The sequence below is a fragment of the Haematobia irritans genome, chromosome 4, assembly GCF_050003625.1.
Source record: "Haematobia irritans isolate KBUSLIRL chromosome 4, ASM5000362v1, whole genome shotgun sequence".
Lineage (NCBI taxonomy): Eukaryota > Metazoa > Arthropoda > Insecta > Diptera > Muscidae > Haematobia > Haematobia irritans.
The window spans coordinates 67548596-67574812 of record NC_134400.1 but is presented as its reverse complement, the minus strand read 5'-3'; the positions used below and the strand labels follow the sequence as shown (position 1 = coordinate 67574812).

At 38.4% G+C, this 26217-nt stretch overlaps 1 protein-coding gene and 1 long non-coding RNA gene across 3 annotated transcripts in view; both read left to right on the top strand.

The window, feature by feature from the left end:
* Klc (kinesin light chain) overlaps window positions 1-26217 on the top strand; it is a 325224-nt gene that overhangs the window by 28095 nt on the left and 270912 nt on the right. The window lies entirely within an intron of this gene.
* On the top strand, window positions 6008-6547 carry LOC142234620 (uncharacterized). The gene is made up of 2 exons (XR_012721669.1): window positions 6008-6293; window positions 6356-6547. It is a non-coding gene; the product is annotated as an uncharacterized LOC142234620 (long non-coding RNA).

Genomic DNA, 26217 nt, shown 5'->3' with positions numbered 1-26217 from the left:
GAATGCTTTATTCAATGATTAAAATAACAGCTATTGGGAATAGGAAGAAATTGTGCTTTTGAATTAGATTTTACGGCGTATGCAAATTTAAATCATTGTGATGAATCTTTACTAAAAAGCTAATTCTGAGAAGTAGTTTATGTTTTTTGTGTATTCTATTGTTTTGTAGGTTTGGGCTCTCGTGGAGCCGCTTATAGTTCTTTGTTGTTTGCTTGTTTTTTGTACCCAATGGGAACGGGTGAAGAGAGCCACGCGTAATATAATTTATAGACAAGTCTCACACGTGTTATTTATAAAATTGTAGAAGATTGCACCTATTGGGAATAGGAGAAAATATTGCTCTATTATAGGTTAACGGGGTTACAATAATAATTAAAACAGGCTTTAAGAATTAACTGTACCACTTAAAATTGTACTCAAGAGATTTATGTATATACATAGGAAAGTATATACTGTTATTTCGAAGAAGATGGGGTGGGATGTTTTGCGTCTACCGTTGGTACTTATGTAATTACTGATAACCATTAATATGTATGAAAATGAGTGCTATACAACGAATGCAGCAATTATGATTGTAATATGGAGATCCTTTCCATATTATATGTATGTTATATGTTTATTTGTCACTAAACAGGAGATTATTTATCTGACAGGGATTCAGATGAAACTTATGTTTTTTTTACGCCCAATAAATAGATTTGGATAAGTTTTTGTATTAGCAAAAAATTCCATGAAGACTTTATATTCTCAGAAACACATGCAAATTCACGGACCACTAGATTCTCAAAATTCGTGAATCACTCTCACAGCGCTCGTATATTAAAAAAATAATTTTTTTTAAATTTACTTTAGAAAACGGTAATATTCTGATGTAACACGTTTTCGACGACAGGCCACGTTGTACTGATTTTTTGTTTTTATGCAGACCATTCAATTACTGTTTTATACACTCACCTCATAGTCTTGGTTCTCTTTTAATGTGGTTTTATTGCCAGATCCGGTTCGAAGGACCATGTAAAACCCTCTGATCTTTTTGACTTGTCCAGGCTAGATCGTCGAGTTTTTTTTAATAGAACTTTTGTGGATAAAAAGTGGTTTATATAGAAAGAGAAGTCGTGTAACTATGTGGGTTACAGTTTCCAAGGAGTTTGGATCGATAAAACTCGTATTAATTATATTTGCTCCTTTGCCCTTTAAAGATTCCAAAATTGGTTTCGACTCATGTACGAGGTGTTGATGAGCCGTAAGAGTTGAGATCAAAAAAATAAAAGAGGTTATATTTCCTTAATTCAAGATATCTTTATTTATCCAATTACGTGGTACCTCTTCAATGGTTGATGTAAAAAGAGAGCGACGTGGTGGTGGTTTGGTTTCCACTTCAGTTCGGTTCGTATGAAATTAATAACTAAAATATACTATGAAATTCAGTGTTGACAACAAATTATAAAAGAGGGAAATTTACGAGTGGCAACTACAATACTTTTAAAACTTAATTACTAACTTTATGTAATCTAATTCAACTTTATTTATATTTTGTAGATGTTAGAATAATGGTTCAACTATGTTGAACAGAGGGAGTTTTGCGATCTTTGCAGTACATGACTAGTTCTGTCTTTGCAGGATTTACCCCAAGACCATTGTCTTTCGCCCATTTCTCAGTCATCCGGAGGGCTCTCTGTATAATATCTCTGATTGTGGATGGGAACTTTCCCCTGACTGCTAGAGCCACATCATTATCCTTTCTTTTTCTGGGGAAACCAGAAGGTTGTTTATAGCAACAAAATGTAAGAGGAATTTCTATATTAGTTTCTATGTTTTGATAAATCATAACGAAATCTGCATAAATATGCAGATTTGTTCGTTCTCTTAGACGTTTCAAAATATGTTCGTCATCATCAGAATAGTCATAGGATCTCTATTCCGTTTGTTCGATTTTCGTCCATCGAGTTCGGAATTTTGTAGTTCTTTATATTAGAGGTGTGCACGTGAGTAATATTTTACTCACGCTCACGCACACTCACGACGGAAAAATCTTACTCACGCACATTCACGCTCGATATTGTTTGGTAGGACTCACGCTCACGCACACTCACGAAAAGAAAATTTGTATTCACGCACACTCACGCACGAAAATGTCGTGACTCACGAAAAATACCGTTACTTACGAAAAATATCGTGGCTCACGAACAATTTTTTGAGTAATTTACCTTAGCGACGCGTCTGAAAACATGAGCATTATTAAAATCGAGAGCGTTATTACACTCTTAACATCCCAGGTGTCACTAAAATTGTAAATGAATTTAACTCTTAAGCGTTTTATGTTGGTGAGCAGGATTATTTTTGTGAGCGTAAATCTTTACTCACGCATACTCACGAAGATAATATTTTCGTGACTCACGCTCACGCACGACATTTTGGTTTGTTAATCACGCTCACGCTCACTCACGCCGTTGCCATGAGCGTGACTCACGACTCACGCGTGAGTCACGAAAATTTTCGTGAGTCACGACAATTTCGTGTCACGTGCACACCTCTACTTTATATATAGAATCATCTTGTTCATCTTCTGTATGATTCTCACCTAAGGTATCTTCAATAGAACGTTCTTCTCTTTGAACTTCCTCTATGACGCGATTACGATCAATATTTTCAATTTCTTGTGCCGGCTCTTCATTTTCTATAAGTCTTCTAAATTATCTTAATTTTCTATATTACCTCGGATCTTATGTTAATAAGATTTTCTTTTATTTGTGTGTTTCCAGTGCCATCTTGATTTTTCTCAGTTTTGTTTTCACAATTGGATAAATTTTCATTAAATTTTATATCTCTTGATAATATTCAGTCTTTGGTTTCTTTCACGTATATGCGATAACGCTCATCTTCATCCCATCCAACTAAGTAACCTTTCACGGTCTTACAGTCCATTTTACTCCTTCTTTGATTTGGAATATGTACGAAACATTCACATCCTATAATCCTTAAATGTTTGATTCTTGGTTTATTATTTAACCACAATTTGTAAAGATTTTTACCATCCACTGAGGATTTTCCAGTACGATTTAAAATATAAATGGATGTTTTCCCCAATTCTGCCCAAATTTCATCCGGAAATTCTGCATTCTTATTGGAATATCTAAGAGTTCGGGCCATTTCTACCACAGTCCGATTTTCTCCATCACTTCCCCATTTTGTTGTGGAGTGTATGGTGCCGTATGTCTATATTGTCCATATTGTTCCAATATATTCCGAATATCACGATTGTCGAATTCTCTACCGTTCTCAGTAAGAAACTCTTTAATGGGGTGTCCTTGGGTCTTTGCTATGGTAAGAACTATCTTAAGTGTATCCTTCACTTCTGATTTGTGTGTTAGTATCCGAAACGATATTTAGTAAATGCATCTTTTTATATTACCAAATATCCCTTTTTGCCAAATGATTCCACAAAAGTTCCACATACATCAGCGCACAACAAATCACCAGATGTTGTAGCTGCAGCCCTTCTTTCAAAAGGTAATCTGTATGCCTTTCCAAAAATGCATGGCTCACATAAATGGTTGTTCGTTTTCATTTGGATCTTTAGTTCGGATTTCAATAACTTTTGTACATGCCGCTTATCCTGATGTCCCCAACGTTGGTGGAATAGCTGCAATAACGAGTCATCAGCATCTGTACTGTTGACTTCATTATCATTATTCCCACATATTGCTTTAATATTTGATTTGCGTAAGCAGCCTCCAATTTCTCTTACACCATTCACTAAGACCTCCTTATTTACCAAAAAACTCTATTTCACCGTGATAGTACAGATGATTGGTGGATAGATAATGGTGCCACTCGTCATGTGGCACCATTACCCAACATTTTTCAAGAATATTGACAAGTGCAAGAATCCCTGTTTTATAAGAGCAGCAGGATAAAAAGTTTCGGAGGCAGTTGGTAAAATAACTATCGTTGTACAATCCTATATAAACTACAGAAATCTGACACAAGCTTTAGAAGATGTCTGGTACGTACCCAATATATCTCGAAATTTATTTTCAGTACTAGCCGCGCATGACAAACGAAGAAACAGCGAGTTTACATCAACTCCAACGAAATAGAGTTTTTCACTTCATCACAAAGTATTTATAAAGTATAGTGCACCATTGGTTTAGCTTCCCCATTTCTTAGTTATTCATGTAACCATTTGCGACAATCACGAACCCTTTCTTTTTACAATAGTTACACGTGTCCGATTTCTTGGTTGAATTACGAGGTTCTTCTGGCGTCTTGAATTTCGAATATCTTGCTACTAAAGTTTCTTCACTCATCTTCTTTTCTTCGTGTTTTTCAAAATTACGTTGATAACATCATGCAGCTAGATTTAAATGTTTCGAATTGGCTGGGCACATTTTGCAAAATTTTGCATATAAGGAGCAAATCTGGCAAAACATTTCGTTCTCTAGCCCTCAAACCGTTATTCAGTTCCATCCATAATGTCTTCAACTTTGCAATATGCGTAGAAACAACCTGGCTTGGGTTCTAATTCAATTGGAAAAAGTCTGAAAATTTTAAATACCTGATCTTTGGATTGACCTTCAAACTGTATCTTCAACGCATCCCAAGTGTCAGCTGTTTTGTGTCTTGATCCATAATTTTCTCATAAATCTCATAAATGACTGCCCTCACCAATAACGATTTTACGTAGCTATTAGCTTTTCTATACGTATCCGATGCGGATTTAAAAATTCTTTTCTGCTCCGCTGTTGCACCTTCTGCCAACGGCATAGGTTTCAATAACTTTCGATCTATCACATGTAAAGCTCCTTCGTGGTAGTCGAGAAATCTCGAATTTAAGGTTTTTGAAAAATCCATGGCAGCTTGTAATGTACCTCAATATATCTCCGTTAATTAAAATTCGTTGAAAACTATTTTTTTTTTTATTGAAAAAAAAAAAAACAAAATGGGCCCATAACCTTTTACAGTAGACGTATTTTATTGAAGTGAAAAAAATAGAAATTGAATTTAACATACTAAAAATAAGTGCCTACATGATTTCTTTAACAAACCATATAATCAGGTGCAATCTAGTAATAATAACATAACATAACACTACATTAATATCTTCAACAGAAACTAGAGGTTTGCACGTGAGTAATATTTTACTCACGCACGATATTGTTTGGTAGGAGGCACACTCATGAAAAGAAAATTTTTACTCCAGCACGAAAATGTCGTGACTGACGAAAAGTATCGTGACTCACGAATAATTTTATTTCGTGTCGCGTGCACATTAGATAGGGTCACCAAAAAAAGTTGATGCGATCACCCCCATTTTTGTAGCATATTCGAAGACAATTTCAGAACACCAAAACTTTTTTAAAATCTCTGTAACTTTTTTGTTTATGAATATAAGTAAATACTTCAAAAGCAAAAGATTCATATTTTGTTAAGATCTTTATAATGGTTATCAGAAATGGGCATCATAGGGGTATACGAAGCGAAATAAAAAAATTAAAAATCAAATTTGACATCGGAGCCAAAAATGACCAATGCACGAAATATAGCCCCTGATCAACCACGAACAACGATATGCGTTTCTTTTCGATCGGACTTCAAATGACGACACAGCAGCAATAAATTGTATTTCGGGGGGTCGTAGGGTGCACGGAAAAAAAGTTTTGGTGTTCTGAAATTGTCTTCGAATATGCTACAAAACTGGGGGGTGACCGCATCAACTTTTTTTTTCCTTTAGGCCGGGACCCTATCTAGTGCACATCTCTAGTTGAAAGTGCAAACAAATACTGCTGAAATAGCAAAGGTGTTTGCAACCTGTGTTATTTTAAATCGCCAATATATTTTCGATGTTTTGAAATAAAATCCATTAATTATTTAATACTAGGTTTTCTACACGGATGAAAAAGACTGTTTTTCATATGTTTGGCTATAAACATTATATGTTTGGAACACTAATTTTTAAACACAATATTTTTGAGTGCAAGCATATAATGTTCATAAACTAGCATAACATGTTATATGTTAATATGTTAGAACATATTATGTTTGGGACATAAAATGTTTGTAAATATAATATGCTTGGATGCAAACATATATTAATTTAGAAATAGCCTATAACATATATGTGTTTAGTAGCTTGGAGCGCTATTTAACAGGGAGCGATATTGAATTAAGTTGGTGGTTGTTGCTTGTTATTACAAAATTAACATTTTATTTTTCCTTGGGCAATTGATCAGCTACTTCTTTGACCCTTACAAACTGTGTGGTCCGCTGTTCGAATCCCCGTCCGGCAAAAGGTAAAATTAAAATAAAAAAATCATAAAATTGAATAATTTCTTCTACAATGTTTGTATTACAGAAAAAGGTGCTAAGAACTAAAAAATCTCGTGGAAGTGAGAAAAATGTGGGAGAATATACAATTAGGCAGAAACAACATTTTGAGCATTCAGGTCGAAAACCTATGTTGTTAGCACCTATATTACCTGTTTATTTTCATAATTCATTATGATTGTAAATATATAAATAAATAAATAAAATTTTGAGCACAATATTGTTTGGGAGAATTTTTTTTAAGCATATAATATTTTTGGGTGCAAAATGCTTCCAAACATATTATATGGTCACATAATAACATATTGTTTTTTGGAAGACAATATTATTGAATTTGGATGCAAAAATACAAAATGTTTGGAACTTAGACTACCCAAACATATATTGTTTAGACTAATATGCTTTCAAACATATTATATATTGGAAGAGATCAAACATATAAATGTTTGGGCAATACCCAAAAATGTATATGCTTGAAGCAAAATATGTTTGGGAGTATATGTTACAGAAGCGATTTTTTGTGAGGGTGTACATTCATTAAATATGTGAAGGAAATTGAAGTCCATCAAAGCCAATTAAAACGTTATTGGCAGTTGAGTTGCTGTGAAACCACTTAGAGCACCTTTGAAACGGTAAGAAATGACATTACTGGGAGGATATTATCCACCTGAGTTGCCAATTATTGGAAAGCACAAATAGTTAGATCAAGAAAAACATATAGCAGCAAATATCTCAATTAAAAAAATAGCTAAATGAAATTTCTTTATTTAGGACGAAGAAAAAATTTAAGTGTTATTTTAATTCAATTCATTGCCCAAGAAGTCTGCTTACTGTCAATGGTTTCAAATGAGGCATGCTGAGCAACAAATAAACAAGGGCTGCCTCTGGCTCGTCTTATTTGCTTTAAAATTTTGCCCGACATTTGCACTATGTGCAAAATGCCTTTGTTTCGTCCGATGCATCCTTTGCTACCCAATCTTCAAATTCTTCCTGATGATCTAAGAATCTCAAATTGTTTGTATACCATTTTCGGAGACATTTTCACTGACTACACGCTTGTTGTTGTTTGTATGTAACGTCACGAAGGAAAAGTCTGGGCCCATCGTTTAGTATACTGATCGTCTTAGAATTAAATTCTGAGTCGATTTAGCCATGTCCGTCTGTCTGTCTGTCTGTGTATGTAATTTTGTGCGCAAAGTACAGCTCTCAGTTAAATCCGATCGTCCTCAAATTTGGTACATTGGCTGAAAGACAATCGCTATTGATTTTGAAAAAAATCGGTTCAGATTTAGATATAGCTGCCATATGTATTTATCACCAATCTGGTCATAGTTGACGTATTTATCAATGTATTTTCTCAAAATTTCGGGCAGCCAAATATTTTGGGGCTTTCGTAAGATATGCAAATATCAGCCAAATCGGTTCAGATTTAGATATAGCTCCCATATATATCTTTCGACCGATTTGAACTTATATGGCCTCAAAAGCCAGAGTTTTGACTTGATTTGAAATCGGTTCAGATTTAGATATAGCTCCCATATATATTTTTTGGCTGATTTTAACTTATATGGGCAAAAAAGCCAGAGTTTTGCGCTGAGATGCTTCAAATTTTGTACAAGGATTACGTTTAATAGTATTGTTAATAGCTAAATTTGGCTGAAATCGGTTCAGATTTAGATATAGCTCCCATATATATCTTTCGTCCGATTTCGACCAATATGGCATCAAAAGCCAGAGTTTTGCACTTATTTGCTTTAAATTTTGCACAAAGAGTACGTTTAAGAGTATCATTCAGTGTGCTAAATTTGATTAAAATCAGTTCAGATTTAGATATAGCTGCAATATATATATTTCGCTCGATTTAGACTCATATGGCCTCAAAAGCCAGAGGTTTGCCCTGATTTGCTTCAAATTTTGCACAAGGAGTACGTTTAATAGTATCGTTAAGTGTGCCAAATTTGGTTGAAATCGGTTCAGATTTAGATATAGCTCCCATATATATCTTTCGCCCGATTTACACCAATATGACCACGGAGGCCAAAATTATTCTCCCATTTACGTTTTTTGCTGAGATAGCAGAATTATTATTCTAACTAAGCATGTCAAATTCGGTCAAAATCGATTCATATTTAGATATAGCTCCCTTATATATGTACGCCGGAGTAGGGGAAATATGGTAGAATGTATCCAATGGGAGTTTCCTCCAATTGACTCGATAGTTTCCACAGAGAATACATTTAATACGCTATTTATGTGTGCCATCTTGATCTTATATGTCCAAAATACCCACATTTTACACAAAATTCTGTGATGATTTCCCCATATCGTAGTCATATTCTACACACTGTAATGCCAAACTTTCAACAGAATGGTCGAATTTTAAATAAAGCTCCGACTTGTGGAAATATCGCCCGAATTGGCCAAATAATATATGTATCAATTGACCACATATCTTGGCGAGATTTAATCAATATCCTTGTAAGATCGCCACTGCTGAGTAGCAAAAATTGTAAATACTACTCAAATTGTCCTATATCTTGAATACATATGTATCGCCCGATAAATCATAAATGCTCTTTTGTACAATTGCATCAAAATTGCTCTAGCTTTATATTTCCCATATTTTTTTACTAACATTGTGTTTCATCCCAGGGCGTTATCCGATTTAAATTTTAATTCTAGAAATTTTGTAGAAGTATAAAAATTGTCTCCATTAAAAGTATTTGTATCTGGAAACGCAAACCTTTATATAGCTCCCAGCAAATTTGAAGTAGTTGAGATGGTAACACAAATGTTTGTAAACCAAATAAGATATTTTTTTTTTGGTTTTAGTTCCACGTCAGTTGGTAGAGGCATAAAATGCTCATATACTAGGACTTGCTGAAAGACATGACAATGTTTAGAGTCTATGTCTTACTATATGTCTGTATTGTTAGAACGGGTTTCAGTTTGATTGATTGTTTTAGATCATTGTCTGCTTGTTTTGCATTTGAAAAAAGTGGAGCTCACTATAACGTGATTTTACAGTATTGATGAATGAAAATAATTCTGTAACATCCGCCATGTTCCATTGTTGAAGAAGTAAGATATTAAAGTTGAAGAAATTAAAATTTTATCGATTTTGCTCAAAGTTTGTGCAGCCGAATATTAAGTGATGTCCGTTTTTCTACCAGGTTTCACATAAGATCGATGGAGCTATGCCAATTCGATGAAAGAATGTTTTGCAGTACGTATGTCCCGTCAATAGCCTATTTATCATCTTAATGTCGGTGGATATCAGTGTCGCATTTTTTAAGCATTGCGTGTCTTCGGAGGTTCTTTACAGTTTTTCTTATTTCAACCGTCGGACGGAACGGACGTGTTTTTTAATAGCGGATAAAATCATCGTAATAAGTACCTACTACGAATTTCAAGTGTGGTGGGATATTAGGCCACCATGCAGAGAAATTCAAAGACATCCACTGGGTTGCTAACTTCAGGGCCCAGTGGACGAGTATCGACTGGAGTTATAGATTTGGGCAATGACCAAGAGTTAGGCCCAATTAGTCGACCTGTAGACGGGTCGACAGGTGGCGACAATTTGACAAGTCGGACCTTTTCCAAGGTAACGGCATCAAAAGGAGGTAATCCCTCACGAAAGAGATTCAAAGAACGCAGAAATGCTTTGTTTATCCTAAAGAAATTAGGATCAGTCGACCCAAGCCTTCCTTAAAATGGGCTCAAGGAATTCTTGAGGCTGGAAAAAGGGAACGATCACCGGATGAGCTGCCATCCTCCAAAAGGGATCAACGATCGTTTGCCTCAGTTGCTAAAGACAGCCTTGTGATGGCTATCATTAATAAAGGAGCATTGGACGGTATGGTTCCAAAGCAAAAATGGGGGGAAATTGAGAATGCTTTGTCTGGCGTCTACTCACAGGTGCTGGAAAAGTTTCCCGGCCCAGATCCTCGACACCAAGAGGCTGGTTGGTATCAAGGACGATTTAAGCTAGTCGCATTTGAGGACCAGAGGTCTATAGAATGTTTTAAAGCTGCTCTGATACTAATTGGTGAAGTTTGGGAAGGAGCTGCTCTAGAGTTAGTCGAGAAGAAAGACATACCGGCTAGACCAAGAGCACATGCGTGGATACCTGCAAACCCTCCTGACCCTGAATCTATTTTAAATAGACTGAAACAATGCAATCCAGATCTTCCAACAGCTGATTGGAAGGTTGGCCGTTTGGATGAAGTGGATGGGCCAAGACGGCATGCAGTGTTTATATTGAACACTCAGTCTTTGCCACATCTAGCAAAGTCCCAGGGCCGTGTATGTTATGGCTTTCATTATATCCAAATGAAGGTGTATAAAAACGATCAGCTAAAGGATTCAGAAATGGACAAGCCTCTGTCTGAATCAGAAGTAAGCGGATCCTCTTGCGAAGTCGAGGGGGATACCAAGACATTTGAAGACATGGATAGATACCGTATGCGTGAGGAGGCTTCTACTGCCTCAGAACTTACCAAAGTTGAACCTATGGTTATTGCGAGAGTCACCGATATCTCTGAAGAGGACATTCTTGATGACTCGATTGAAGCGGCTGATGTGACGGTTGTTGAAAATCTCGATGGTCTTACGGATCCTCCAGATAAATCTTCATCATTGTAAGGCTGCATGTGCTGCCTTAAAAGTTCTCCTGATGAAGGGGGACATAGATATAGTTCTTATTCAAGAACCATATGTTTATAAAAACAAAATATGTGAATTAAGTACTCCGGGGTTCAAACTATTGCAGTATACTGGTAATGATGTAATTCGAGCCTGTATAATTGCTAAAAACGAGCTTGTTTCTGCTTCCTTCAATGTGCAATGCAGACACTGTCGTTGCCAGTTTAGAAATGGCCAAATGCAAATATTGGGTATCTTCGGTCTATATGGGACATGACAGGGAGATGCCTCCATGTGCCGTTAAGACCTTAGTTGAGGAGACACTGAAAACAAAGACGAAACTCATTATGGGATGCGATGCGAATGCGCATCATAGTATATGGGGAAGTAGTGATACTAATGCAAGGGGAGAGTCGCTAATAGAGTTTATTTTGCGTACTAATCTGGTAGTTTGCAACAAGGGAGATGTCCCAACCTTTGTCACTAAAAACAGGCAAGAGGTTTTGGACATCACCTTGGCCTCGCAAGAACTGAATGAAATGATATCTGAGTGGCAGGTTTTAAGTGAACACAGCTTCTCAGATCATCGCTACATCAGTTTCAAATTTGATGTTCATATCACCAAGATCATATTTCCGCCAAATGTTAGGAAAGCTGACTGGAATAGGTATAGGGAATCGTTCAATATGATGATACCGGAAATAACAGAGACAAATATGAGAAATGTGCAAGATATCGAACACGCAGTGGAGCGGATTACTAAGGCCTTCAACACCTCACTGAAAGCTGCATGCCCTAGAGGAAGGCCAAGGGGGAAACATCGACCACCATGGTGGTCTACGGAATTAAGTAATATGAGGAAATCCTGCAGGAAGCTCTTTAACAAGGCAAAGTCCACCAGAGCTTCTGAGGACTGGGACGCTTACAAGAAGATTCTGAGAGGATACAAGCGAGAACTGAGAAAGGCTCAGCATAACTCTTGGAATGCTTACTGCAGCAGTATTGAGAATATGTCCGAGGCTTCCAGACTACGGAAGGTTCTAGCATCCACCAACTCCGCTCCAGGTTTCATTAAAACATCGGAGGGCAATTGGACAACGTCCAGTGAGGAGACGCTGGAGGTACTATTGGACACACATTTTCCTGGAAATCAGACGGTTGAACCATGTACTGGCGGTGCCACAGTTGCTCAGCGGTCGTTTCCTGTCGAGGAAATTGTATCGGAAACTAGAATAAGATGGGCGCTAAATAGCTTTGGACCATTCAAATCCCCTGGACCTGATGGAATTACTCCGGCGGAGTTACAAGCTGTAACTGACAAAATTATCCCCTGGTTGTCGGTGATATATAAAGGATGTATCAACTTATCATATATCCCAGGAAAGTGGAGGGAAACAAAAGTCGTCTTCATACCTAAAGCGGGAAAAGCCTCTCACTCGAGGGCGAAGGTTTCCCGACCAATCAGCTTATCCTCATTCCTACTTAAGACTCTGGAGAGGATGATAGATATTTATCTTAGAACTAGCATCGATTCAAGTTTGTTCTCGAAACGACAGCATGCATACTCGAAGGGCAGGTCTACTGAGACCGCACTACATGAACTAGTCAGCTTTATTGAAAGCTCACTATCTGTCAAAGAATACACAATCGTGGCGTTTCTAGACATCGAAGGGGCGTTCAATAATGTCCATCCGAGCTCGATATTAAATGGACTGACAACTCTGAATGTTGATCCATGTATACTCAGGCTGTTAGACGAACTGCTAATGAAGAGACGTATTTCAGCCACACTAGGACAAGCAAACATACAAAAGTATGTGAACAGAGGCACTCCCCAAGGAGGAGTTCTATCACCTTTTCTTTGGAATGTTGCTATAAATAGCCTTCTGGTTACTCTAGAAAAAGAAAGGATAAAAGTGGTGGCATACGCAGATGATGTAGCTCTGGCAGTCAGGGGAAAATTCCCATCCACAATCAGAGATATTATTCAGAGGGCCCTCCGGATGACTGAAAAATGGGCGAAAGACAATGGTCTTGGGGTAAATCCCGCAAAGACAGAATTAGTCATGTACTGCAAAGATCGCAAAACTCCCACGGTTAGGCCTATTTCCTTAGGGGGTATTGAAATTCCCTTTGGTGATTGTGCAAAATACCTTGGCGTTATTTTGGACAGGAAGCTGAACTTTAAGCTTAATATTGAAGAAAGGGCGAGGAAGGCAACTGTAGCTTTGTACTCATGCAAAAAGGCAATAGGAAAAAAGTGGGGACTAAAACCAAAAATTGTGCATTGGCTATACACGGCAGTGGTTAGACCTATAATGCTATATGGTGTTGTAGTCTGGTGGCCGGCACTTCAGAAACCGACTGGTTTAGATAAAGTTCAGCGTATGGCGTGTTTGTGTATTTCAGGCGCATTCAGCAAGACAGGAACAAATTCCCTTAATGTCATGCTGCATCTATTGCCTTTAGACATTTTGGCCAAACAGTCAGCTGCAACAACGGCTGTGCGGTTGCGCGAACTATCGCTGTGGTCGGAAAAAGGTTACGGTCACAGTTCTGTCCTCAAAACAATGTCAGATGTGCCTAACGTAGTGGATTACACTTTGGCGAGTCCACTTTTCGACAAAAAGTTTGAGACTCTAATCCCCAACAGTGAGGCGTGGTGCACACAGACCCCGGGGAATAAAGAATATATAGATTTCTACACTGATGGCTCCAAATTGGATGGACAAGTGGGTTTCGGAGTATATTCTAATGATTTGGAACTTCAAATAGCGAAAAGATTACCTAATCACTGTAGTGTTTTTCAGGCTGAAATATTAGCAATAAGAGAGGTGGCGAATTGGCTGAGAAGTAATGTTCCAAAAAATGTGGGCATTAATATATACTCAGACAGTCAACCTGCAATAAAATCCTTGGACTCTGTGTTCCTCAACTCGAAAACGGCCATCGATTGCCGCAAATCTCTCAATGAGATGGCTGAGCAGTACAATATTCACCTAATATGGGTGCCTGGCCATAGGAACATACCGGGGAACTGCGAAGCCGATGAGTTGGCAAGGCTAGGGACTACCTTACATATTCCAGGGGAACTGGAATTTGTTGGTATGCCCCTAGCTACCTGCAAGCTCATGCTGCGTGAGAAGGCTGTTATGATGGCGGGTGTTCGATGGGTGAGTTGCAGGGGTTGTAACGACACCAAGCAAATATGGCCCCATTTCAACTTAAACCGCACACTAGATATGTTAATGTTCTCGAGACGTCAGATATCACTCCTGATATCTGCTATAACGGGTCGCTGCCTGATAGGAGATTTTGCAAAAACTATTGGCGCGAAGTATAATGACTATTGTATGAGCTGTCATGATGCGGAGGAAAAAGAATCAATTAAACACCTCTTGTGTGAGTGTCCTGCATTTTGTGTAAAGCGCAAGCAACTTTTAGGAGCATATAGCTTCAGATTACTGGCGGATCTGGAAAACGTTAACTTAAGCAGTCTGCTAATGTTTTTGGAACAATCTGGTTGGTTCAACAAAGAAAAATAATCAAGAAGGTTCAGCGGTTAAAACTAGAAGTGCCCATATGTAATAGGTACTTTTAGTTAATGTGGTATCACAATGGACTGAATAGTCTAAGTGAGCCTGAATCTTAATCGGGCTGCCACTTTAACCTAACCTTAACCTAACCTTCTTTACAGCACATTTTGAAATATGTCCCTTTGTGTTGCGCTGCTTTCTTGTGCATCTTTTATTGATAAGGCAGTGGGAATGGGACAACCGATGTTAATCCCAACATGTGATGGCGTCCATATAAAGTTAACAGTGAAAATTTTGACTTTTTGTAGAATGTTATTTATAAGGTAGTTGTGGGCCGTATTGTTTCTTATTAACAGGTATACATTTTTGCTATCCGTATATATAATATCAATGCAAATTCCGTCTTCAACAATAAGATCGATCGTTTTGTCATAGCATGAAGTTCGCCAGAGAGTGAGAAAACTGTATACTTCCTTATTAAATTACCTTTTGGGATAAGCTTTTTTACCTACCAAAAAAATTTATGCTTGCCACTGGTTTGATAATTTGTCCAGAGAGAAATATGTGGGAATTTATCATTTTAATTGCATTACCTCGGAATGAGTCAAAGGTTTCCCAGAAAGCTTTGCACCGGGCATTGAAATCACCTAGCATGAATACATTTTCCTTGCATTCTAGAAAGAGAAACAATTTTTCCAATTCCATTTTCACGGTACTTATGTTAATTTAATGAGGGAGTTATACTGAAACAAATATTTTTTTGCTTTGATATCAGAATATCAAGTGGACTAGAAAATTGTACTTTTGGATTTTTATTCTTTTTTACTGAGTATAGCAACACCTCCACAATTATCGTGTTGTTTGTTTGTTTTAATATTGTAGTTGTTAAGGCACGTTTTGGTATGTTTATCTTCACAATTGAAAATTTCAAATAGAATGTTGGGGATTTTCTGCAAACACTAGTAGTAGTAGTATCTCTTTATTGTTTACTAAGTTACATTTCATATTTTAATAATTATGAATATATTGAGTATGAATTCAAATTAATAAATAAATTGACCCCAAAATAAAATAAAACAAAGAGATATACGGCTATAACTTTCGTCGTCAGCCGAACCTTAGACTAGTTTTTGCTAAAATCTTGAGTAAAATAAAACAATACAATTATATTTTGTTTCAAATATTCAATTAAATGCTGTGGTAATCAAGTATCTAAACCGTAGCGTCGTTTTTATATATGATATTATGTTAGTATCTCGACTATTTCGTCTTCAGAAAGATGGAGTTTCCCAAAATAATGTTGTCGGTAAACTGCCAATACTGGACAAATTCGCATAAAATGCTGTAGGTTTTCGCACTCACGTAGATTACATAACGTACATTGGTTGTCGCTTCTCTATCACGTTTATTCCCATTTAGGATTATTAGGTCACATCTAGCTTTAAGTATCCATGTTATATCATTTCTTCGTTCAGCTCTCAAGCTATTAACATCAACGTAATGTTGCCGCATAATTGTATTTGCTCTCATTGCTATAAAAATATACAAAAGAACTGTGAAATCACTTGTAATATCTGTCAAATAAAATTCCATAGAATTTGTGCAAAAGTGGATAAAGATTTTGCTGTTAAAGCTATCACAGAGTTTGAAAATATTGTTTTCAATTGCGATAATTGCTTACAATCGGCAAATGATTTGTTGAAGAAGATCAATATAATGTCTAACGAAATTAGAGAATTGAAAAATCTTTTCTCTCAATTTGCAAATAATACAACAAATGCTAACAATACTCATCGCCGTTTGCCTTCTTCTAAAACCGGTTTGGATTCTATTGCTATGCAATCCACAAATGCATCGAAAACAAACAATGATAATGCTGCTGCTATTTCAAGTAAACATGTAGATACTGCCTTGCCTATTAGTGGTGCTGCTGCTTTGTCCTCTGCTGTTACTTCTCGTGTGGGAGCTACTTCTAAAGAGAATATTGATAATGCTGTTGTTGTTGTTGTTGTTGTAGCCCCTGTGGAAATAGTATAGAAAAAGACAAAACAAACAAAGGATAAACGATTACAAACAAATACAGGGATTAGACATTTCAAGCATCCACATCCAGTTCAAGGAAGCGTGCTGCCTCAACTGGATGTGTCCAAAGCGAAGCAGGTGTCAGATCTGTCGGTCTAGCAGGACATTCGAAGAGGTGCCTCGTGATATGAGGCGAATGTCCACAATTCGGGCAAACATCCTGAATTGCCGGGTTCAATACGGAGAGGTAACTATTTAGGTACCTAGAGATCCCCGATCTTAGCTGGGATAGCACCGACCTGGTTTCTCTAGGAAGCCGTCTCTCATCTTCGTTGATCGGTGGTGGCCTACCTCCCAGTACAACACTGCACTGGTAGGAGTTGATCGCATCTTGAACCGCTGCCGTGTGCACTGCCCTCAATGCCGTCCTTATTCCCTCATCACTGTCATCGCCGATCACATGTTCTATTGACTGTAAGTCCTTCCTAAAATCAAACCGAATGGGTCTATCCCTCTCGGTCGTTGCCCTCCTTGAGGTGGCGTGGTTTGGGTGGTTTACACTTCTACACTTTATCAGGTGCTGTTGGGTGAGGAGGGTGCAGTGTTGCCTCACCGATAGCATTTTGGACTCATGATGCAGATGCTGTTCCGGGGTCTTGGAGTGACACCCGGTCGCAATCCGCAGCGCAGTATTTTGCACCGTCTGGAGATTTCTCCATTGGGTATCGCTAATACTGGGAGTCCAAACAGGGGCTGCGTAATCGATAAGGGGACGACCAATAGACTCGTAGGTCTTTTGTATCGTCTCTTTATCTTTCCCCCGGGTGCTACCAGCCAATGCCTTCAGGATCTTGTTTCTGCTCCCAACCTTCTTAGCTACCATTTCCGCATGTTTACCAAAGAGGAACAGGCTATCAAACGTCACACCAAGAACCTTGGGGTTCCTGGAAGTGGGGATACTCTGGCCACGAATGTGGATATCGAGTTCCATGTTCACCTCTTTAGTCCACGATGTGAAGATGGTCGCTGTAGATTTGGGGCAGAAAGTTTCAGATTCCTGTCGATAAAGAAATCCCTAAGTGCAGGTAAGTAGTCATTTATCCTCACCTCAAGCTCCCTTATGTCTCTACCTGTGGTCACTATGGAACAATCATCCGCATAGGTTATCAGGTGGACATCTGGTGGTGGTTGGGGAGCTCCAGCCACGTAAAGGGGGGACAGTACACCGCCTTGAAGAGGAGGGGGACAGTACACCGCCTTGAGGTACGCCCTGTTTGTTCCTCCTGGGCGTTGATCTTCTTCCTCTAAATTCCACGTAGGACTGTCTGCCAGCCATGTAGTTCGCCAACCATCTCTTGAGATTATTGGGAAGGGTGGTTCCCATAATGTCTCCCAAGAGCGTGGTGTGGTTCACCGTATCGAACGCCTTAGACAAGTCCAGTGCTACGAGAATCGAACGTTTATGCGGCCTCTTACTGTTTAGTCCCTCTGCAATGTTGGCTGTTAATTCACACAAAGCAGTGGTTGTACTCCTGCCCGAGCGGAAACCATGCTGATGTTCTGCCAACATTAGATGTTCTGAAAAGCAGGGCAGTAAAATAGCCTCCAGAATCTTCGTTACGGGGGACAAAAGAGTAATTGGTCGATACGAGTCTCCAAGGTGTGCCTGTTTCCCTGGTTTCAGAACAGGAACAACCTTCCCTATTTTCCAGATGTCCGGTATTTCAAGGGTGTTGAGACAGGTATTGAAGATGTGGGTCAGATATCTAACACCATTCTCTCCAATATGTTTCAACATCCTCGTAGCCAAACCATCTGGGCCAATCGCTGTGGAGCTCTTGGCGGCCTTTATCGCCCGGAGAACATTCTCCTGACTGATGACCATAGGTGGGTTGTCCTGTCTGAGGGCACGGAAGACTCGCCTTTGCTTTCTACTTGCACGATCGACTGATTGGGGGTGCTCGACAAATTGTCTGCAGAAAGCATTCGCTGCACCTGTGTCGTCTTTCGGAGTTTGCCCCCCAAACGATATGGAAATGTTATCCGTACGTTTGGGGTTCGAGAGGTTCCTGATCGTAGACCACAGCCGTTTGGATCCGAGATCAGACTCCTCCAAATGCTTGCGCCACTTTTCTCGCTTGTGGGTGGCAACAAGTCGGTCGATCTCCTTAGCGAGACTCGGGATCCTAGGGTCAGCTGGGTCTACTTTCCGGATCTCGTCCCTCTTATCTGCCAACCTTGATGCTTCCATGGGGAAATTCGGACGGATGTCGGGGATCCGGCCCGCTGGTATGCACCTTTTACACGCCCTATTCAAGACATCCCTGAAGAATTTCTCTCCAGCCGGCGCTGACGTTGGCAGGGGGGCAGTGGCAAACTCGTACTCGGTTAGCGAGGTAAAAAGCTCCCAATTAGCTTTACCAAAGTTCATAAACGTCTTCTTCTCTGGAATTACGGTGTCTGTCCCTAAGTCAATAGACACTGTGATCGGGAGGTGGTCGGAATTCATGGCTATGTCTACATGCCATGAGGTCTGAGCCACGAGGTCAGAGCTAACCATGGTGATGTCAGGGGAGCTTCGGCAGGTGGCCGTTATGCGAGTCGGGTGGTTTTCGTTCAGCACACAGAAATCTGTGTCATCCACCTGATCCGCAATCAATTCTCCTCTGGCATCACATCCAAGCTCTGAATACCAGCTGTCATGATGCGCATTCAGGTCGCCTAACAGGATAGTACGCACATTGTTGAGGTGGGGCCTCAACATTGGTTTGTATCCTGTCTGGCAAACAGAATCGGGAGGAATATATACGTTTAGAATACATATTTCTTCCTCTCCCACCGTGACAGTTATCCCCTGTATCTCCAAATGGGGATCGGTCGTGGTCAGTGACATGGGTCTGTATCTCACGGAATCATGGACAATGAAGGCTATTCCCCCTCCGGCATTCCTTTCTCTGTCTTGCCTAATCACAGAGTAGCAGGATGATCTCGTGAGACCATTCCTGCTGGAGAGCTTGGTCTCCTGGAGCGCGGATATGAGAATACCCCTCTTGTCCATGAAATCCGTGATTTCAGTAATCTTCCTTGTCAGTCCATTACAATTCCACTGTAGGATCTTGAGACCACTCAACTGGTTCCCAGCAGTGGACGGGACAGTCCGAACTATTGAATGGGCTGACGAGGAAGAGTCTATTGCTGTCTGTTGTGGATGTCGGGTGTTAACTATGGGGTGGGGTTGCTGAAATTGTTGGATTCTCCGGCAGCAGGTACCAACAAAGTCAGGGGTATATTGGTCAGAATTCCTGAGGCCTGAGCATCTCAGGTGCCTCGAGGTCTTGCAGATGGAACACCTAACCGGTTTAGCTGCCTTTGTGTATCTCTTTCTGCAAGCCTGACATGTCTCTGGACCAGATATACTGTTATTTACGGACGGACTCGGATTTGACAAAAGTGTCGATGTGGTTGTATCATGTGATGATGTGGGGGGATGGGTCATGACAGGTGATGTGGGGTCTGCAGTCACAACGCGAGAAGGTCTCACTGTTGTGACTACAGGAGGGGGCGACATGGGGGGCAAGCTCACACAGGTGGGACACTTGAATGCAGGATTGTAATCTCCTACATTCCTGAGTCCCGAGCAACGCAGGTGTACCCAGTTGTGACATTCGCTGCACATCACGGAGTAACTTCCGCGCGTGACCTGCCGCGAACAGACCGGACACACATACTTCACTGGACCTGGATTGCTTTCAATGTCGCCAGCACGAAGGAGAAGAATTCTGAGCAGACTGGCTGGCAGACTCTGCCCAGGAAGGAAAAAGGGATGGAGAATGGGATGGGGGTTGGATGGGATTTGGGAAAGGGGTGGGGAAGGGTTTTCTATACATACTTGATTTCTGTTGTTGTTGCTGTTGATGGTGCTGGTGGTGGTTCTGTTGTTACTAGTGGTATGAGTGTTACTCTCTCTGAGCCTAATGTTGATGATGTATTCTCTGACGCTGTTGGGGATACTCTACATGCAAATAATTGGATGAATGTAACGACAAGAAAGAAACAAAAAAATAATCGTTTTGTTTTGGGTGAAAATAATAACACTGAGCTTGATGTTGTTGTGAAGAAGAAATGGGTGCATTTATCTTCGTTTAAAGCAACTGTTACGGAGGATAATATTGTTGATTATGTGTCTAAGCATTTAAATATTAGTAAATTACATTTGTCTTGCTATAAGCTAGTAAAAAAAGATGTTGCTGTTAATGAGTTGAAATTTGTAAATTTTAAGCTCGGTGTTCCTCCATCCTTTTACAATGATTTATTCAAGCCACAGTTATGGACTGCTGATGTTAGAGTGCTACCATTTAAGGTTTTTCAAGTACTAAAGCCTCCGCAAATGGATCCGTAAATTCTAACGGTTTGAAACTATATTATCATAATGTTTCGGGCATGAGAACAAAAACGTCAATTTTCTCCTTGTTTACGTCTCAGTATGATTTTGATATATATGTTATTACAGAAACATGGTTGAATATGGATTTTTATGACAATGAATTTTTTAACACGAGTTTGTATAATGTTTATCGTAAAGATAGGGATGCAGTTTCTACTGGTTGTAGTAGAGGAGGAGGCGTCTTGATTGCTATAAAGAATTGTTTTTCTTCTAGATTTGTTGCTTTAAATAATAATGAATCTGTTTATGATCAATTGTGTGTAGTTGTTGAGTCAGCAAATACCAATTTGTATCTATGCGTTTCATATATTCCTCCAAATAGTTCTGAGGACTTGTATTTTGGTCATATTCAAAATTTTGTTGAATTTGCGGATAAGATGCGTGCAGTGGATAGATGTTGCTTTTTGGGTGATTTTAATTTGAACAATATTATTTGGACAGAGATTCAGGGAACTGATATGCTTTTGCCGAATAATGTTAATAAGTCTTTTGAGATTAATTTCATTGATTCTTTACTCAGTCTGGATATGGTACAGATAAATAAAACTTACAACAGATTAATGAAGATGTTGGATCTTGTTTTTGTAAGTGCTGATACGAATTGTCGTGTTTCTGAATGTGCTTTTCCCATTTGTCCACCTAGTGTCCACCATGTGCCATTAGAGATTGATATTGAATTTTATAATTATGTTCCGAACACGGATCATTTTGATGTGAATTACGATTTCAATTCTTGTGATTTTGATCTATTAAGTAATACATTCAGAGGTATTAATTGGTTGGAGGTGCTGGAGAGTGATGTTGTTGCCATTTGTTATGAAGAATTTTTGTCAGTTATGAATGGAATTATTGATAATAATGTTCCTAGGGCTAGGACTAAATGTTATAAGTTGCCGTGGTATACTAGGGGTCTTAAAAAGTTAAAAAATTGCAGAAATACATTTTTCAAGCGATTTAAGGCTTCAAATGATGCTAATGATGAACGGATGTATTTGTATTACATGAGAGAGTTCAATTTTTTGAATAAATTTCTTTATAATCAATATGTACTGAGTTATGGTGATTGCATTAAATCTGATCCTAAACGCTTTTGGGGCTTCATAAAATCGAAGCGGAATACTTCTTCTATTCCTTCGTCCATGCAGTTTGACCAAAGGGTTTCTAATAATTTTTGTGATTCTGCAAATCTTTTCAAAGATTTCTTTGAGTCAAATTTTTATAATGGTGTCAATGATATTGATGATTCTTATTTTGGTAGCATAAGACATTTAGTGAATGTTAGTAATCTTTATGTGTCTGACGACGATGTCTTGCAAGCTATTAATAAACTTTCTATGTCATATAAAACTGATATGGATGGGGTTTCTGCATTTTTGCTTAAAAAGTTATGTTTGGCGCTTGTTGCGCCTCTGAAATTGATTTTTAATAAATCCTTGGTTCATAGTTATTTTATTCAAAGGTGGAAATGTGCGACGGTTATACCGATTTTGAAATCAGATAATAAGAGTTGTGTACGCAACTATAGGCCTATTTCTAAACTATCAAATATAGCTAAAGTGTTTGAACATATCATGTGTGATAAGTTGGTTTTTGTTTTGAAGTATTTTATTAGTCCGGCCCAGCATGGATTTGTTCATGGTAGATCTACAACTACCAATTTAGCTATTTTTACAAGATTTTGCATTGATAACTTCGAAATGGGTTATCAAGTGGATTCAATATATACGGATTTTTCTAAAGCATTTGATCGTGTTCCCCATGATTTACTATAAATTGCACAGGGTTGGCTTTAGTCTGGAATTGGTTGACTGGTTCAGAACATATTTAAAGGGTAGGGAATGTTCGGTCTGTTGTGAGGGTTATTATTCGGATTCGTACAGTCCTTCATCTGTTATACCACAGGGCAGTGTGCTAGGCCCGTTGTTATTCATTATTTTTGTGAATGACATTAGTTCATGTTTTTTGCACGTAAGGCATCTTATGTATGCTGATGATTTGAAAATATTTATGCGGATTCGCTCATTAAATGATACGGCGTTACTACAGAATGATTTGGATAGATTGTGTGAGTGGTGCTCCAAAAATGGTTTACCCCTCAATTTTTCTAAGTGTTCGCTTCTTACATTTCACAGATGTAGGGATGTTATTAATTCACGATATTGCTTTCTTAATCAGAGGTTGTGTAATGTTTATGAGAAACTTGATCTTGGTGTTTTGTTTGATTATAAGTTAAGTTTTATTTGTCACTTAAATTATATTCTTCCAAAAGCTTATTCAGTTATGTACTTTATTCGTAGAAATACTACTGAATTCTCTGATCCTTATATAAAAAAAAGTTTATATTGTGCCTTTGTCCGCTCAAAACTGGAGTATGCTTCATTTATTTGGAGTCCAAATGCCATCTGTCACGCTGAACGTATTGAGAGAGTTCCAAAAAAAAATTTTAAATTTGCACTTGTTTCAATTGCCTTTTCTGATCCTGTGCCATCTTACAAAAGTAAGTGTTTGTTGATTTCTTTAGAGACATTGAAATCTAGAAGAGATGCCAATTCTTTAATGTTTTTGTATAAAATCATCAACTTTGTAATTGATTGTCCGGAATTACTTGCCTTGATTCCTTTTAACGCTCCTTCCCGCCCTCTACGACGGTTTTATCCATTCCGTATTGCTAGTCATTCTACAAACTATGCATTTAATGAACCATTAACTAAAACTTTAAGGCTTTATAATTCACTTAGTGATAATATTGATTATACTTCCAATTGTTCAATCTTTAAGAAACATGTTAGTAATTTAGTTAAGTAATTAAAATATTATGCTAGTCTGTAAGGAAATATTCCATAGACTCAATAAACGAAATGAAATGAAATGAAATATATCTCTGGAGCTGTATTGACCGTTTAAGTATTTGGATCCTATTGTATGGTTAAGTTTTTTATATATTCGGGTACCTTTTGTAAATAATTATTTTTATATCTTCATATTAAATTCTCTAGTAGGTTTGTAACCGTATTATTAAACATATTTTGTGATGTTCTCATTGATATTGGTTGCTGATCAATCTCTCTCAGCATATTATTTATATCCTTAGCCCAGAATAGGTTCTTCTGTATAATGATTTTTGTCATTCGACAAGGAAGAGTTCTTGTAATATAATTAAGATGCAGGTTAAGTGTATATAAATGTCCCTCATCAAGTCCGGTTTCGATCGCTAAAGCGTAGTTTGGCGTAGTATCTGGTAGATGTAAAACTTTCTTTAGGAAAAATCTTTGTAGTTTGTCTAAAATTGCCATATCCCCATATCTGAGCGGCATAAGATTGAATGGATCTACAAACGGCCTGATAGAGATCCCATTTTTGCCACAAGTTAATATTGTCTTTGTGTAAAAAGTTTTTCGCTCTCTTAGATTGTATGTTCCTATTGCGGATATGACTCCGGAATTTCATCTGTAGAGTAATAATAACTCCCAGATATTTATATTCCGAAACTACTTCAATTTCTTCTCCACGATAAGTCCATCGCTCATGCTCTGAAAGCTTGCCACCTTTCTTAAACATCAATATCTTTGATTTGCTTGTGTTGACAGTAAGGTTCCAATCATTACAGTAATTTTCTAGATTCTGTATCATGCTTTGCAGTTCCGATCTTTCCTCAGCTATAATCACAATGTCATCGGCGTATAGCAATACTCGTATATTCATGTCATCAATTATTACTCCGCCTCGTAGTGCATCATGGAGATCATTCACATACAGGGCAAACAACAGCGGCGAAAGCAGGTAACCCCACTTAACACCTGACGTTGTCTCGAAATAATCCGATAATTCCTCACCTGTCCATACTGCAGAGAGTGTGTTTTCATAAATATTGTTTATCATTCGCACAAATTTATATGATATTCCTAGTTGATGCATTTTATAAATCATTAGTCTTCTGGAAACCATATCAAAGGCAGCTTTAAAGTCTACAAAAATTGCATAAACTTTCTTCTTTTCCGCTAACTTTAAATGGACAATCGACGATAGTGTGTATAAATTATCGGTTGTTGAATAACCTCTTCTGAAGCCAGCCTGGTATTCTGCACCCAAAGAAATTTGTTAGTAGGGACAGCAGAAAAGTCTGCTAAAACAGCAGAAAGTCTGCTGAAAAAGGGACAGCAGTCACTGTTTGCTGAAATAGCCAACATTTCCTGCTATTTTTAAGCTCGATTACATTAAAACATGTTTTATTTTGGCTAAAACAAATAAAAATTTCAACTTAGGAGCTATCCTAACATAATTAAAACAATATTTTATGAATATCTATAGTATTTGACAAAAAATCTGAATATTTATCGAATTGAGGCTAATAGCGAACAAAATGTTTGCTGATCGTATTTAGGAGCGTGTATGTATATTACTGTGCAAAAATATACCAAAAACTACTTTTGGTTCTTAAATATGCTTTGGGGAAAATTTTATAACCTAAACATTTTATAAATTGTTGTTCATTAGGCCCTGAAGTACAAAAATATAACAGCAAACATCGACTGCTGTTTTTAGCAGACTTTTTTCTATGAGTGTGATAATACTTTTTCTTCCTCTGCCTAATTGAATAGCCTCTCATTCAAGATTCCCATGAAGATTTTTGCAACGCAGTTAATAAATGATATTCCTCTGTAATTAGAAACTTAATTTAATGCACCCTTCTTGTGTCTGGTACGCTGCTTGATCTAGAGGCTCTCTTATAGCGCTGGATCTCGCGCTCTAGATTATGTATATCAACCCTTACGTTCCTGGGTGGTGGTTGTGTATCCATAAGATGGTGGTTTGGATGATTACTGCGATAACAACCCAGGAGATACTGCTTTGACAACATGTAGTTGTGTCTTCGCACAGGGATGATCTTTGTCTCCACATAAAGGTGATCCAGGGGTGTGCTGCGGAGACACCCAGTCGCAGTTCTAAGAGCAGCGTTCTGGCAGGTTTGTATGTTATTCCACTGCGTATCACTGGTCTGCGGTGTCCACACTGGCGCTGCATAGTTTACCACTGACCGGCCAATTGCCTTATAAGTAGTTAGCAAGGTTTCTTTGTCCGCACCCCAAGTACTGCCGGCTAGTGACTTGAGGACCTTGTTTCTACCACGGAGCTTATTACAAATTGCAGTGGCATGGGCAGATGACCTAAAAAGGCTGTCGAATGTGACCCCAAGAATCTTGGGGTAATTTGTGGTCGGAATTATTACTCCATCGACTCTGATAT